The sequence below is a fragment of the Xenopus laevis genome, chromosome 6L, assembly GCF_017654675.1.
Source record: "Xenopus laevis strain J_2021 chromosome 6L, Xenopus_laevis_v10.1, whole genome shotgun sequence".
Classification (NCBI taxonomy): domain Eukaryota; kingdom Metazoa; phylum Chordata; class Amphibia; order Anura; family Pipidae; genus Xenopus; species Xenopus laevis.
The window spans coordinates 32,151,019-32,161,318 of record NC_054381.1 but is presented as its reverse complement, the minus strand read 5'-3'; positions in this window follow the sequence as shown (position 1 = coordinate 32,161,318).

Below are 10,300 nucleotides of genomic sequence, written 5' to 3'. Positions count from 1 at the left end.
GAGACAAGCCTGATACATTTCATGTTTATAGGAGGACACCAAATGCATCTTGTCCTCCACTTTATCAAAGAGTGAAAAATGGAGTTTTCATTCTTTGATAAATGTGTCCCCTTGTAAATACATGACAAATAATCATTGGCTTTGAGCACACATTTTCTCCTCTTTTAACTTCAGTAGGGTTCTAGTTATTATGTGCAACTTAGTCATTGTGAGCAAAATGTAGCAAAGTGTTGCTGGCATAAAAACACCATACAATTGTAATGAGTAATACTGATGGCAAAGGAAAGCAATGACATATGTGGGATATTACCATGGAGAATACAAGTAGATAACAATGTTATAGGGTCTAATGTATCTTTATTATGTAGCGCTCCATTCTGGATCTGGCAGATAACTGTAGGTGAAAAAACAAACTGGCGCGCTTCAGAAATTGGTGTATTTTGCAAGATGCTCGGTAGTGTAAATACAACCAGAGAATAGACAACAATGTAAAGTCAATACACCGGTCTTTGTTGTACTGGCATTTTAGTAAATTGCTAATGCTGTGGCGAATTTTCATTTTTGGTGAAAGTTTGGCATATTTGGCATTTTGCAGTGTACAGGTATGGGACCTGTTATCCAGAATTCTCTGGAACTGGGGATTTCCGGATAATGGATCTTTCCACAATTTGGATTTTCATAATGTAAGTCTACAGAAAATCATGTAAACATTAAATCAACCCAATAGGCTGGTTTTGTTTCCAATAAGGTTTAATTATATGTTAGTTGGGATCAAGGACAAGATACTTTGTTATTATCACAGAGAAAAAGGGAATCATTTTTGTCAATTTCAATTATTTGGATATGGGAGACACGCAAAAGGGGAGTATTAACTACAGGTATGAGATCCGTTATCCAGAAAGCTAAGAATTAGCTTTCTGGATAACGGATCTCATACCTGTAGTCAATACTCCCCTTTTTGCATGGATCTGTATGTACCACCTTCCATTGTTTTATTGCAAATGATAAAGCCAAGCAAATGGTCAATAGTGACTCCGCTAATCCCGGGACATATTTCCCAATCAGCCAATCAAAATCTGCCCAGGGAAACATTGCCTCCCGCCTGCCTCTCCTTTCCCAGACAGACGTGTTTTTTCCCCCTCACAGATATTATTAGAAAAATACAAGAACAATATTGAAAAGCTGAATCTTGCTGAGTTTTTAGATATTTCAATCCAGAGTGTGTTGGCCGTTTGTCCATGTGTAGACACTAAATCCTGAGAAGTATGTACAGGAACCTCCAATGCAAATGTACAGCTGCCACATTTCCAGCTATTAATCTCCTTACCAATGTCAGAGCATGAAACGGAATATCTAGAACAAACACACGTATCAGGCTCAAACCATTCCTCTTTGTGTCAACGAAAGCATCTCTGGAAACAAACCGATTGTTCCTTCCAGTGCCTTTAACCCTTCCCATGCCAGATCTCCATATTAACACCCATTGCAGCGTAGGTTAAACTGAAACCCATAACCTTTATTGAATAAGGATTTATTTCATAATAAGACAAAGAATACCTTGTAGTTAGTGATGGGCGTATAAATTTGCCAGGCGTGGATTTGCAGCAATCAGTGCCGCCAGCGAAGAAATTTGAATTTGCGTCACAATTGTCTCGCGCATAAAATTGTTGCACGTCAAAATTGTTCAAACGCCCATTGACTTTAATGCATTTGGACCAAATAGTTGCGCATATAAAAATTGTCACTTCAATGCGTTTAGTGAATTTTTCACCGTTTCGTGAATTTAGTTATAAATTCACAAATTTTTCGGCGAAGTGAAACGCCACCGATTCGCCCATCATAATCATTGAGCTACAAAACAGCCTTGGTTGGCTGTAAGACTGTATTGCGACCACTGCCAACCTGCAAATATGTCAATGCTGACATGTCACATATGCTTAAAGGTGGAGCTACAGGGTATTGTTACTTGTTTAACATTTAGTAAATCTCAGCCTTACATGGTTACCTGCTCCTGTTTTCAGAATGTGATTTTAAGTGGAGTGAAGGAGATACACGTTATATAAGTGTTAGTATAAAGATAAGCATCTGGTATATACTTTATATAGTGAATAAAGTACCCCCTCTTGTAAAATATGAGGATATTATAAGTTACCAAGGAGTTTCATGACCATATAAAAACACGATGCATTATCCAGTAACTGCAGCACTCTGATGATTACGATGATTATTCAATGTTATAATTTTATTGGCTCATTAGCTCATGTAGACAAAAAAGTGGTAACGTTTCGGGCCTCGCATGGATTTTACAGTATTTACTTATGGAATATTCACATGGATTTTATTTACTTATGGAATATTCACATGGATTTTATTTACTTATGGAATATTCACAGTTGGTTTCATATCAATATCTTATCAATAGCTTGGGACACAATATCGATATGATTATAAATGTTCACTAATTATCACAGATGTTTCCGCGCAGCACCTCCACTCCCCTAACCTATCTCTACCCTTATTTTTCACTATATAAGATGTAACAGTGTGCAGAATTACAGGCTTGATGACTTAGGGGTACTTTATTTATTATAATACACAAGTTTCAGTGAGTCATGTGACAGAAATGACATCAGAACGCACCGTTTATAAGGATATAATTTACATGATAATCATGGCTTTTGTGTATTATATTTATATACAGTAAATATACGGTATATGTGTACAATCCCTGTACATGATTTTGTGCATCTCAGTGGCAGTCTGCATTATTACAAGCCCTACTGAATGAACCATGACAAATGTATTGTTTGTCTTTATTTCCTAAAGATGGGTTTTATCCGTCCTTCCCTGTGGTTATGATTATTGTGCCATAATGGATTGTAATGGGAGTTCCTACTGGGACTTGATCACAGGACCTATAAAGGCAGCGAAACTGTATTTACTCTGTTATATTTACTGTGTCTCATAAGAAATCAAATCCATTTATAAATACCGATGGCAAAGGAAAGCAATGACATATGTGGGATATTACCATGGAGAATACAAGTAGATAACAATGTTATAGGGTCTAATGTATCTTTATTATGTAGCGCTCCATTCTGGACCTGGCAAGATAACTCTAGGTGAAAAAACAAACTGGCGCTCTTCAGAAATTTCTCTATTTTCCAAGGTGCTCGGCAGTGTAAATACAACCAGCGATAAGCAAAAAATGTTAAGTCAAAACACCAGTCTTTGTTGTACTGGCATTTTAGTAAATTGCTGATGTTGTGGTGAGTTTTCATTTTTGGTGAAAGTTCGGCATATTTACTGTCTCACAAGAAATCCATTCAGTGTCCCTGAGCAGTGCCATTGAGTAAATATTTGTAAATATTGCAGAAGTTGTAATGGTAACATTCAACCCCACAATTACATCAACTGGTTTCCTGAGATAAATGTGACTTGTGCTGCTTACAAGCTTGAGTGAAGGGTAACTAAAGAAACTGCAGGGATGATTGAGATTCATGTAGAGCATGTGGCTCTATAAATGCACCTAATGCACACAAAATGGGTGGCAAAGATGCAGGTTAATGGCTGCAAAAAAGTGAACAGTGATCATATCTTGGGTGCAGTGAAGTGGAAATGCGGAATGGTAGCTAAGTGGAATATATTATACTGAGTAACATATGGTTGTGTGCCATCATAGTGTTGACTCAGCACTCATGCCAGGTAAGGCATATTTGATTGGGGGTGCCAAAAGTTAGGCACCCCTAAGTGATTATATATATATATATATATATATATATATATACTTACCCGACACCCCAGGGCACTGCTCCTATCAGCAGAAAACAGCACTTCCAGTGAGCACCACAGAACAATCGGCTTCCTTCTTGTTCTTTCTTCAAATTTCCCGGGGCAGACGTATGAGCAGTAGAACAAAATAGCCGACTTCTTTGTTAAAGTTCGGCTTTTTCGCTGTACTGCACATTCGCACCCAAGTGAAGAAGCCGGAAGCCAATCGCTCTGTGGGGCTTCTTTCCGGGAAGAACCCCCAGACCGGTGCAGTTTTCTGCTGATAGAAGCACCAGCCTGGGGAGAGAGGTAAGTATATACAATCACTTGGGGGTGCCTAACTTTTGGCACCACCAAGAGGCCTTTCCTTCTCCTTTTAATAGGGTCTATGGGAGATGGCCTTCTCATAATTCAGTGCTTCTGCATAACAGGTTTCTGGATAATACATACCCATACCTGTATTTATAAAGCACAGCTCTTGGTTTTTATAAAACAGAGTTAAACAGAGATGGTGAGCTCTGTACAAACAACTCCCTCCCTTCCCCTCTTTGTTAATACATAAACAAGAAATCCCTTATTCAGGGGGTTTAGCTGTGCACTGGTTACCTGTTTAGCTTAAGAAGTAACACAATACATAGGTCTTAATATAAACAGAATATACACAGATAATATGTTCGATTCATTAAAGTCAAGTTGAACAAGAAGATAATGTACCCCGTTTAACCTGGGATTGAGCACCATCCTATCACTGTTGTGGCTACATGTGTATACATTAAACAATGTTGACATGGATAGGGGGAGAACCAACCTGTACTGAAAATGTTTGAAAGAACTTGAGTCAATAATAGGAAAAGCAATTCATTGTGGGAAATGTGCTTCTGTATGAAAGAAACTTCATATGGGATTTTCCACTTTCTAGACAGGGTGTGATTGATTTGATGTGAAGAAAGTAACTTTTCTTGTTTTACATTTGAAGGATTCTGGTTTGTTTTATTTACCTCTGTCATCCGGAGAGCCCCTGCTGCCTATCTGATTCCACTTACATGTCAAGATTAAAAGGAAGAAATATACAGTATTTGTCTTGATGAAATCCATAGCCATCTGGCCCTCCGGCTAGTTACAATGTTGAACAGCAGGTGGGGAAAAGAAGAAAACAACTGCATTAACAGCACGGCTCTCATACAGCAAGATGGAGAATAAAACATATCTTTGGTATTCTTCTAGTTTGCTAGATTGGTTGGGTACCTACAATAGTTCAGGATATTGTTCTTCATTGAGAGAGATGCTGCTCTGCTCTTACTCTATCCAGCCATTATAATCATTATCATCCACAGGCTGGGGGATCCATAATATTCGGTACAATCTTTTCTTACCACAAACTGTTCCGAGAAATGGCAGAAAGTGTATTGAAAAAAAAGACTAAAGAAGTCATACAGGTAGTAGGCTACATACAGTTGATCATAAAACAATGCACATAGCAGGTCTAAGCAGTGAATGGCTTAAAGAGCAACATGACTTAATCTTCACAGACACACTCATGCTATCATAATCCTCTTCTCAATGCAGGGGAAGTGCTCTTGCATTTTCATTAACTGAGGGGTACTTTAGTGTGTTCAATGGCTCAGAGCTAAACACTAATACTAAGCATATTAGATGCACCACTTTTTGTTCTGTGTTCTTTAGCAGCTAATGGGGGGAATACACTTCCTCCTATATTCATTTTACCTGGACATAACTAGGCAACAAGGCAATCGTTACACTGTAGCGCTATATAAATAAATGATGATGATGATGATGAACTGCTTTTCCCCCTTATTGCGGCCTGTTTCACAACATTTCAAAATAGAAACAAGACTATTGAAACTTATCCATGTATGGGGACCATTAGTGTGCTACACAGTTGGCTAGAGAATGAGAAGAAAGATCCACCAATATCAGTGCCAGGGAAAATAATGTTCATGGCACGAGACTCCAAAAGGCTGTTCTTGCTCCCTATATTTTTCATTCATGGTATTGTGGAAACTGCAGAAGCCGTTCCTCTTCCAGTTTGCAAATGAACACACACAGCTCATCTGAATTTGTGATGTCATTGGGTGCACCAAACTCAGCATTGGCTCATTTGCTCCGAAATTAAGCGCAAAGACCTGTGGCAATTGTGACAATTTTTTGCACTTTTTACACTGCCTTCCCATAGGTACCGTGATATGAAAAATTTTGAGAACTTAATTCTTTGGAGTTTTGTTTATCATTGGCTGAGCTTCCAAAGTAGCAACTTCCTTTTAATATATAACATGCCTTATGGAAACAGTAGTATTCCAGTAGTGACATCAAGTTTATTGGATTAACAGAAAATATGCAATATGCATCATAACAAAATTAGACAGGTGCATAAATTTGGGCACCCCAACAGAGATATTATATTAATACTTAGTTGAGCTCCTTCTGCAAATGTAACAGCCTCTAGACACCTCCTATAGCCTTTGATGAGTGTCTGGATTCTGTATGGAGGTATTTTTGACCATTTGACCATACAAAAATCTCTCCAGTTCAGTTAAATTTGATGACTGCCGAGCATGGACAGTCTGCTTCAAATCATCCCATAGATTTTCAATTTTATTCAAGTCGGGGGACTGTATAAATGCCTTTGTAGATTTTGAAGTGTGATTAGGGTCATTGTCTTGTTGGAATATCCAACCCCTGTGCAACTTCAACTTTGTGACTGATGCTTGAACATTATCCTGAAGAATTTGTTGATATTGGGTTGAATTCATCCAACCCTAGACTTTAACAAGGGCCCCAGTCCCTGAACTAGCCACACAGCCCCACAGCATGATGGAACCTCCACCAAGTTTGACAGTAGGGGCAGGTGTTTTTCTTGGAATGCAGTGTTCTTCTTCCGCCATGCAAATAACTCGATTTTTGTCTCATCAGTCCAAAGCACTTTGTTCCAAAATGACTGTGGCTTGTCTAAATGAGCTTTTGCAGACAACAAGCGACTCTGTTTATGGCGTGAGTGCAGAAAGGGCTTCTTTCTCATCACCCTGCCATACAGATGTTCTTTTTTTGCGCTGAATCGTAGCATGATGTACAGATACACCATCTGCAGCAAGATGTTCTTGCAGGTCTTTGGAGGTGATCTTTGGGTTGTCTGTAACCATTCTCACAATCCATATGCCGCACCTGTATTTTTCTTGGCCTGCCAGACCTGAGCAACTGTGCCTGTGGCCTTCCATTTCCTGATTACATTCCTTACAGTTGAAACGGACAGTTTAAACCTCTGAGATAGCTTTTTGTAGCCCCCTAAACCATGATACTGAACAATCTTTGTTTTCAGATCTTTTGAGAGTTGCTTTGAGGATCCCATGCTGTCACTCTTCAGAGCAGAGTCAAACAGAAGCACAACTTGCAATTGGCCACCTTAAATACCTTTTGATTGGACACACCTGCACAAGTTCAAGACTTACCGAGCTAATCCAACAAATCTGGTGTTGCCAGTAATCAGTATTGAGCAGTTACATTAATTCAAATTAGCAAAAATTACAAGGGTACCCATATTTTTACACAGCCAGTTTTTCAATTTGATTTAATATCATACAACAGAATGCTGCTTCACTAAAAATCTTTGTTCAGAAAACACCCCAGTACGCAGATGTTCTTGTGAAATGAAAGTCATACCACTGTTATCTTTTTTGTTGAAAGTGGAGTAAATTATTATGCAGGCTGAGAGGGGTTCCCAAACCTTTTTATATGACTGTAAATGATCCCTTATATACAGTATTGTACTACAAGCACCTGCTCTTAGTCTGTCTGCTTGCATTATTCTACACGGTGGAAGAGAAAAGTGATACAGGCAAAGTAGAAAATGAGGTCACGTCAGAAATGAAAGAAACCTAATTTATAATCGGAATAATTATAGCACAGTTAATGGATATGGATTGCAGGTTCACTCAGACAGAAAACAGCTCTCTCTGCACATAATCTATTTAGAAGCAAACACCTATAAAATGTCAATATAGAAAGAATTATTACTTATCATCTCTGATTCATGGTACAGACTTTACAAATGCAAGTGCATCGAAACTAAAATGAATTCAAGGCTGTACCTGTATTAAAGTACATCTTTATAGTTGTGTTGACACCAGTGTGTTCACCCCAAGCCCTGCTTAAAGGAAAACTATACCCCCCAAACAATGTAGGTCTCTATAAAAAGATATTGCATAAAACAGCTCATATGTAAAACCCTGCTTCATGTAAATAAACCATTTTCATAATAATATACTTTTCTCGTAGTATGTGCCATTGGGTAATCATAAATAGAAAATTGCCATTTTAAAAAATAAGGGCCTTCCCCTGGGATCGTAGGATTCACTGTACTCACAAACAAACCAACAAACCATACATGTTAGGTCACATGAGCCAATTAACAGACAGAGTTGTGTCTTTTGCTTCCACACTTCTTCCTGTTACAGTTAAAGTTGTAGTATTTCTGGTCATGTGATCTCTGAGGCAGCACACAGACCATCACAAAATGGTGGCTCACGGCAAGAGATGTAAAAGGGCAAGATTTACTTAAATATATATTCCAGTTTGGTAAGATTCTTTAATCCGCCACTTAATATGATATGAACTATCTGTTGCTTAAGTATTCATATTGGGGGTATAGTTTTCCATTAAGTTCAAGTGCCACTTCAGCCTATTGACGCTGTAGAAATTGATACCTTGAATTGTGGCAGTAATTCCAGGGTTCCATCACCATGCTGCAGGGCGCAGCAGACTTGCATCCAAAAAATCACACTCTTTGTGACAGAAAGAATATTGGAGCCACATCTTGCACCTAATCTGCGGCAAGGAGCAAGTTCCATCATCATTGACGCATGCGAAGCAACTGCATTGAATGCAACTCCCTGCAAGGCAGCAATGACCCAGGAATTGTGGGAAAACAGGTTGCATTGTGAATAAAAAAAAAGCATTTGGCAAGTGAACACTGCACATGCGGTCATAAATGACATTTTTTTTATTCAATAAACTGCACATTTACTAACCATACCTGAAATAGGTAGATTTATTAGGAGTTGGTTGTAAACATATCCCTTGTTGTTTATTAGTTCAGCTGCTATACATGGCTGCATAAAATCTAGTTCAGTCTGCAGCATGCATTGGAATTAATTAAGGCATTCAAGGGGTTAGGTAAGAAAAGGCACCAAGTTTGCCCAGGAGCCAGAGTTGTACTGGGAGGGACTCTGGGCCCACCGGTGCTGCTACATCAGGAGCCCATACATCCTTCTGAGCTGCCTGACCCCCCCCCCCGAGACCATAAAAATTGCATCTGTTTGGTGCAGTCATTCAGAAAATGTGTTAACTTGTGCCTCATTAGTAAAGGTCAAAAACACCAGAGTCATTATCATTAATTAATGTCCCTAGTGCCCCTTAGGCTAATGTCACACCTGGTGATTCGGGGAGATGTAGTCGCCTAGATGTAGAAGCCAACTGCTTCCCCCTGTCTTCCGCCTGCTAGAATGAAAAACGCCTGGGGCATGGCACTTGCGGCGCTTCGCTTCCGAAGTCGCACGAAGTTTCCTTGTGAGGATTAGTTGCCGGGCAACTAAATCTCCCCGAATCTCCAGGTGTGACCTAACCCTTAAAGGGCATGTAAATGCAAAAAAATAAAATTCCATTTTCACTTTCATTGAATGAAAAAGAAACCTATCTCCAATATATTTTAATTAAAAAATGTGTACCGTTTTATAAGAAACCTGACTGTATGCAGTGAAATTCTCCCTTCATTTACTGCTGTGGATAGGAATTGTCAGACGGTCCCTAACTGCTGAGCAGGGAAACAATCATATTTATGAACAGCAGGGGGAGCCCCCCCCTTACTTCTCAGCTACGCAGAACTCAAGCAGCTTTGTTTGTTTCCCTGTAGAGCAGTCGGTGACTGTGTAGAGATTTGTATTGGATTTTATTTTTGCCTTTACATCCCCTTTACTATTTCCAACTTCAGCTGCAGGGACAAAGATCATGGAGCCAGATTTAAACAGATAAACTGGGATTCTATTTGGAGGATTATTTTGCTGCAGCCACTGGTTCTGTAGAGTTGGATAAAGTTTGTGTTAAACAATACAAAAACTATAAAATCCACATTAGATTACATGAAAACACAGGACCCAGTGCAGTCTGCATATTCTGATTATTAATCAGTCTTGCTGTATCGGCTTCTGACAGATATTATTTGACTTGTGATGTTTTTATAATTTATGACGATCCCTAAGCAGCCCAGACCACACTGAGCATGTGCACAGTCTTAGTCTTGCAAAGATGTATAACAAAGTTACAAGATGGTGACCCAATATAGCCAACTTTGAAAGCATAAATCATTTGTTTGATTAAGCTTGTGGTGCAGTTCATGTTTATGTTTAGTATACAAAATACAGCATTCCTAGCCTTAGTCTATTTTAGACTTTACTTCCCCTTTAATTCTTCAACCAACAAAATCAGTATAAAACATGACAATTACACTGTTTTTTTTAGC